The sequence below is a fragment of the Primulina huaijiensis genome, chromosome 1, assembly GCF_012295235.1.
Source record: "Primulina huaijiensis isolate GDHJ02 chromosome 1, ASM1229523v2, whole genome shotgun sequence".
NCBI lineage: Eukaryota > Viridiplantae > Streptophyta > Magnoliopsida > Lamiales > Gesneriaceae > Primulina > Primulina huaijiensis.
This window is the reverse complement of record NC_133306.1, coordinates 14,726,939-14,734,417: the sequence shown is the minus strand read 5'-3', so window position 1 is coordinate 14,734,417 and position 7,479 is coordinate 14,726,939. Positions and strand designations below refer to the sequence as shown.

Genomic DNA, 7,479 nt, shown 5'->3' with positions numbered 1-7,479 from the left:
TGAACTATATTATATTAGATGTGTGTTTAAATATTTAATTTTCTTGGAACCATTATTTATAGTGGTTTCCTTTGTTTTACTTTTAGTTAAACAATATTGTATAAACCAAGAATAAATCCTCGAGCCTTGACAAAATTTAGAATTTGTAAACTTCGTTCTTGCATTTGGAAGTCTATAAATTAATAAATTTAAACTTAAAATAACCTCTCTTTGGATCGATCTCGTACTTACGAAATATATTACTTGCAGACAACCTACACTTGGGTGAATTATAATTTAAGTAGTAGCACCAGCCGCGAGCCCCCTTTAATAGCCACACCAGAACTTGCGAGCTTTGCTTTCCTTGCGCCAACCACTTCCAGTCGAGCCAGCAGCTAACCACTCCATTCCATCCCCTGAACCAGCCCTTGCCCATCAACCTTAGACCCTATAGGACCTACCAGAGCCACCCTGTCCCCAGCAACGAGCCCCAATGGGCGCTGCTGCACAAACGTGAGCGTGGGGGAGAGTCCCTCTTCACGTGGACTCTTCCCCAGCCCAAACCTCGAACCCTAGCCGCCCTAGGACCCAACCCGGGACCTAGCCATGACCCCTAGGACCCAACCTCCAGACCAGGTCGAGCCACCTACCCTCATGCATAAGAACCAAGCTCTTGAATTTGTAAACCCAACAACAACCCATGGCTCCTATATATTTCTGAATTTTTCCTACGATTCCATCATGTTCTCTTGACTAATTTATCATGTTTTGTCCCTAATATAATCATATTTTTATGATGTATTGGCAGCTTAACCCCTTGGATTCATAACTTTTTTTCGAATAAACATAAAATCATCGCGTTTTTGAAAATGTACGTTCTACCGTAAAAATAATCGAACAATCATATTTTTCATGCATAAAAAATTAAATCAAGCATAATATGATTTTTATGATATTAAAAGAGTTTAATAAACGTGCTTTTGCGTTTATAACACTCGAATTTTCAATAGTCGGAGAGGAAAGACGAACGGGCGACGAATAACACAAGCTTTTCTTTCTCCTATTTTTTCGAAATTGTGGTGTGTGATTTGATGTGTTTCACGGCTGATGGAGGCTGATTTATGGTGATTAAAAGACCTTGATTGCATATTTATAATTTAATTAACAAGTTAAATGGGCTTTGGTTTTGGGCTTGCATTCTTAAAGGCAATTGGACCTACTTAATTTAATTAAATTGAGTCCAATAACACTTAATTATTTAAATAATAAAAGTTTATAAAATTAGTTTCCATAAAATAATATTTTTGATATTTTAAAACTCCTTGTTTGCCCAAAACCGGCTTCCCGGGAAAAATCGAGCTCGACTCGTAAAATAATTCGAACTCCAACATTTTTAGGAAAAATTAAATAATTTTTAAGTCATATTAGGAAGCCTTGACATTATTTAAATAAAAATAAACATTTTTGCCTTGGTCGTTTCTGGTCTCCTTTCCCCTGCCTGTTATCGAATATTCGGGTAAAATCCTTAATTTCATGAAATCATATCATATAATCATTTAATCATGCAATTATACATTTAATCGTATAAAAATATCATGCTAGCATTTAAAATTAATTAAATAAAACAATTAAGCAATTAAAATAATTGTGCATGCATGCAGTTTACGTAGACTGATTTTTTTCAGGCGTTGCACTATCTGATAAGTGAACATCTGATCCCCGGATGGAATCACACTACAAGAAAATTGAGATTCAACAACACCCAATAGACTACGATTTTTCAAAAAACGTTTTTTTTTTACATTTAGTTTTATTGAAAATCGTTGTTGTTGAGCGGGTTTTGTTGAAAAATAACGGTTTTTAAACAACCGTTGCGTTATGTATGTCAAAGAAAATAGTTTTTTAAAATCGTTGTCTATGAGCTTGTTTTTTGAGGCTACGACAACACTTTTAATCAACTGTTGTCTATGTGCATGCTTTGAGGGGTCTAAAACAACGGTTTTGGCCAACCGTTGTCATTGAGCGTGTTTTGAGTTTGAAAGACAACAATGTTTTAAAACCGTTGTCTATATGATTTTTTTTTGGATGGTCAAAGACAACGGTTTTCTTTGTGCAATGTTTTATAAGGGTCAAAAACAACGGTTGAAATAAACCGTAGTCTTTTATCTTAATTTTAAGGATAAACGACAACACTTTGTTTTAAAACGTTGTCTTTGAATTTTTTTTTTAAAAAATTATTTTATTTAATAATTATACTAACACACACATGTAATATTAAGAAAGAAAAAGATAGCCCATATCCCAAGCCCAAATGCCAATCCCGTCAACCCTCTGTTTTCTTTCCATTTGAAATCACCGAATCGATGCCACAAAACGAAAATTAGTTTAGGGGTTTCTTTCATCGCGCTGCAAGCTTCGCTAGATTTTTAATCGTCTTCATCATTCTTCATTCTGCTCACGCCCCCAATATCTTTTTTTTGAAAAGCCCTAGATTTTTAATCGACTTCTTCATTCTTCATTCTTCATTCTTCATTCTTCATTCTTCATTCTGCTCACACCATTCTCATCATCTCTGTTGGATCTCGGTTTTCTCGTGCACAAAACGCAGCGAAAATTTAAAAATTTTTATTTTATTTTGACAATCAAAATATTTGTTTGAGCACTCGTATGGTTTTATAAATTAAACATACATAGGATGCTTAAAACTTTATACCTTTGGTGAAATATTCACACGACTCCAACTAATCCGGGGTTAGCGGATATAGTTCTTGTTGAAAATCCCTACGAACTTTCTTCAAATCTCCTTCTTTAAGCTTCAAATCAGGTCCACGACCGGATTACTTGTTCCTCTTTTAACTTGCACTAGAAAGTATAGAAGATGTTTTGCGTAGAGATAGAACACCGAAGAAATCGACCCACTACCTCTTAATTAAGGTGGCCGAAACTTCTTGCAACAAGAGAGAAAAATCGAGGAGCAGCACCCAAATTGGAAGAGCCGAAAGTGTATCTCCAAGTAGAAGAAACTTTCGGATGCCTCATCCCTTAAACAAGAATCAAAATCTTATATTTATGTCTAATGTTCAATTTACTTAATTAATTAGTTTAATTAAATCAATTAAAGATTCTACAAATCTTTGCATGCCAAATCATGAAACTCTCGGATGCATGTTAATAAATAAGAATCAAATTCTTATTATTATTTTTCTAATCATTTCTTTACTTAATTAATCTAAATAATTAAGTTAATTAAAGATTCAAAAAAATGCATCCCATATCATGGTCAATCTCGAATGATGCATATATTTCTAATAATATCATGCATCATTATTATTTTGCTTTGTGTGCAAGTTTTTAAAATTATGGTATCATAAATATTTTCATATTACATAAATCAATACCATATTTTATAAAAACTTAATGGGCTATATTTTAACTCAATTAAAATATAATTAATCGCTAAAGCCCATTTGAACTTTAATAAATGTACATGATGGGCTTATACTCTTACAAGCCCATGATTCATGCTCACATTACATTAATCTCATCATAATCCCGATCGACGATCCAATATCATCGATGTGACAATTTCAACTTATTTGTTATTATGATGCACACTTTAATATCGAGATCACCAATGTCTAAATAAAGCAGGTGCACTCCCTTTGACTGTTTTAGTAGTCATGCTCTCAAAATTTCTATAAGCTTTTATAAACTTTATTTATTAGCTTATCGATTGATCATATCAAACTTATTTCTTATAAATTCAACTCCTTGAATTTATTATCTCAACGCGAACAAGTAAACCAGTGCTTGTGTGACCCTCAATGGTTAAGGGATACAACTAGCCATGGGTTCACAACTCTTTGTGATTCAGGAAATAATCTTTTATTCGGGCTTACCCTAATTTGCCCCATCCCATGCACCAACATTTGATCATGATAATGTCAGAAATTATTTTCTGATTAAACCCATCGAATCATGGTAAGAGCGTCTAGTAGCATCGCCTCATGACTCCCTAGGTATCACGGATAGTGCCTGCAAGAACCAGTCGATTATGATTAACGTACAGTACGGTCCCTTCATATCATATATCCCGATCGAATCTGCAACCATTGATTTATCGAAGGTTGTATATTAATTCGATAACTATGTGGCACATATGAATAGTGGCATCGCATGTACTATTGGAGAACTCCTTCTCCAACGTACATCTCATACTCTGGCCAGAGATTCCACACACTATTATTTCATCATATCACATAGGATATCCACACCCGTAGGTGAGTGGAGAATCTCCAACTACAATGCACTGGCTCCTATATGTGTCGCAACTGTAACCAACCTCGCCACCTGATTACTCTCTTGGAGCCGGTAACAAGTCAAAGCACAGCCCTAGCATATAGAGCCTCAGTGTTTTCCTGGGTCATAAGGACTAATGGTGTACAATCATAACCACGGACTTATTCTTTCGATGAATGATAACCACTTGGAAAGTCCGAGAGAGGGTTGTTCGGTATAATCATCATATGACTACCCATATGCATGTTTGACATATCTATGCCCTTACCAAGAAATGCGGTACACAACATCACAGATGCTAGTCTCGAGCTCAAGCGACCTTTATCCATGTTTTAGGCGGCTGAATCGACTAGGAACGAATTTAGATCATACAGTGTTTACAAATGAGTTCCAACATCGAATTACGATTCATTTGTATTAAAATATAATCAAGGTCTTTATCTATGTTGTTTACATGGGTATACAAATAAAGAAATAACAAACCATGTAATAATGAATAATATTAAAATAAAGATTATTTATTACACTTGAGTCAGTAAATTCCCTAGCCAACCGTTGGCTTGCTGGGCATCTACTCTAACAATCTCCTCACAAACACTAGTCGCCCACCGACGCCGCTGCATTAACCTCTCTCTGCAGTAAACTTGTAAGCTGCTCCTTTTTGCAATATAGCTTTTGTTTTACATCCCTATTCTAACATATATACAGATGATGTAATACACCCAAATCATACTCTCTTAATTTGAAAATTTGTATTTGAGTCTTGATTTCGATATCAAATTGTGATGACTGAGAGTGAGAAACTTGAGGATTTGATGAATTTTGACTTTTGAGATCATACGGTTTGCACCCTTTCGGTTGGAATCTTGGTTGGTTAATATTTGTTTTTAAAAACTATGAGTTTGAACTTTAAAGTTGGCCCAGTATCTGTTTCGTTTCATATTGAAGCATTTTTATTTTTTTTTTAAGTTTATGTCAATTCTATTGGTGATTATTGACTGTTTTTTTTCACTCATTTAATTTTGTTTTTTCAAAACTTAACATCAGTCCTTTGTATCACTTGGAGCCAATTTCAGGAAATTGTGTGGTTGTTTACATATGGTAAGTCTTCGAATTACCTTACACTTATAAGAAGCACAAACTTTATTATTTATTATTTATTATTTAACATAGTTCTAATTTTTTTCTCAAATGGTAGGCATCTTTATAAAAAAATTTGTGAAAGAAAAGAAGATTAATAAATTCAGATTTGTAAATCCGCACAGCATCCCAAACTTTCAAAAAACCACACACGAAAAAATAGGCAAAACTGAACGGTTGAACCAGAGGGCGAGTTCTTTAGCGGATAGGCTGAGTGGTACATCAGTTAATCAATTGGTTTTGGTGCCAACGGGGAATTAACCTTCTTAATTTCATTTTCAATTTCTTTTTTTAGTGAATTGTATACACTGATTATGTTTTTGTGTGTAGCTTCCATTGGAATCTCACTGTCATTGAACCTTATAAGGAGATTGTTTACTTGTTGGATTCCCTAAGACATCGCATTCGCGATGATGATCGGAAATATGTTGTGGAAATGTGAGTTTATATATGATTTTTATTATGCATTTAATTTAGTCAAAACACTCATATATCAACTTTGTTGAATGTATATATGAAAGGCTTTAAGATTGTTTAATTCGAACAAAGGAAGGAAAGGAAGAAAACATCTGCAATGGGAAATAATCAAGGTATGTGTACTTCTATTTCAATCTAATATTTTAATGTGTATATTGGTCATTAACAATTTGAAATTTTTTAAGCTAGGCTCCTAGGTAGGTAGGTGCGAAACAATGCGGATATTACGTGATGAAATTTATGAGACAAATTGCTCAAGAAGTTGCAGTGATCGAGGGGGATGCTCTGCGATCGATAGTAATATTATTTTATTATCTCAAATAATTAGAAGTTAAATAGTTATCATTTTTTCAAGTTAATTACGCTTTGTTCTTTAAGATCATATAATTTATGTGTGTTCACAGTTCACAAAAGCGGAGTACTCTCAAGAAGAAATTGACGAAGTGCGCTCCGAGGTTGCCGAATGCATACAAGATCATATTTATGAATAGGTCTGTACATGACTTCATCTTATTGCATTTGAAAGTGATAATATGATGCAAGTATAGAGTTGCTTTTTAGGAGACTGTAATTTAATTTGAAAATGATGTTTGGTTATTTTAGTGCCTGGCCGGCTCATGTTAACTGCTGCTTGGGATTTTTTGAATTGTGCTTAGCCGGCACCGGTGCGTGATTGTTTATGATTACTGCAACGTCAATATTTGAGTCATTTTTCTTTTACATGTGTTTTAAATGTTTGATATATTCTATTTATGGAGAGGTCGTGCCGAAATTTTTCTAGGCCTAAAATTTATTTTTAATCATTTTTTCGTTGTTTTGACTATTAATTATTTAATTATATTGTCATTAAACTTGATTCTTGTTTTCACAGGGAAAAATGATATCTTAGTGGATGCAAAAGCGAAGAAATTTGATCCAACAAAACAAGATATTTTGGAATTCATAAGTGCGACTCTCTATCTGTTTTGGATACTATTTAGTTTTGTAAACTTGACTCAAAAGTTTGTGGAATATGGCTACATATTTTTTGGGTTTAATTGTTGGCAGATTAGGCGTATATTGATAACAAGTCCATTGTAATTCATGCATGTAGGTTCTTGATCAATGGTACTTTGATGATGTTTGGATTGATTTTATATTAGGTTTGATTGATATATAGTTTAGAGTGTAGTTAGCTCAACATTTTAAATTATTTAAACAATTTATCTTTTATATATAAGACAACGCTTCTGTAAATTTATTATTTAAATAACACAACAGTTTTAAAATGATGCAAATGCAATCAAAGACAACGTTTTAAACCGTTGTCAAACTATTGCCTACCAATTGCAAACACAACGGTTTTTTTTTTTAAAATATTGTCCATCTCAAACAAAAGACAACAGTTTTTTTTGTTGTCAAACTTTTGTCTGCTCCACCCAAAGACATCAGTTTAAATAAGTTGTAAAACTGTTGTCTAATATACTCAAAGACAACGGTTTAAAATCGTTGTTAAACTATTATGGACTACATTAAAGATAACGGTGAAAAACCGTGGTCAAACCGTTGTCTTTTAACAAAAGACAACGGTTTTTCACCGTTGTC

At 33.6% G+C, this 7,479-nt stretch overlaps 1 long non-coding RNA gene across 10 annotated transcripts; it reads left to right on the top strand.

Annotated features, from left to right (window-relative positions):
• The first annotated feature begins 4,853 nt into the window (after positions 1-4,853).
• Positions 4,854-6,932, top strand: LOC140991831 (uncharacterized). 10 transcript variants are annotated; one of them, XR_012171455.1, is made up of 6 exons: positions 4,854-4,924; positions 5,355-5,379; positions 5,749-6,008; positions 6,085-6,192; positions 6,300-6,386; positions 6,499-6,932. It is a non-coding gene; the product is annotated as an uncharacterized lncRNA (long non-coding RNA). The 10 variants fall into 10 exon arrangements; XR_012171450.1 differs by having other exon boundaries at positions 5,326-5,379; XR_012171433.1 differs by having other exon boundaries at positions 4,880-4,924; positions 5,326-5,379; positions 5,477-6,008.
• Positions 6,933-7,479: the final 547 nt, after the last annotated feature.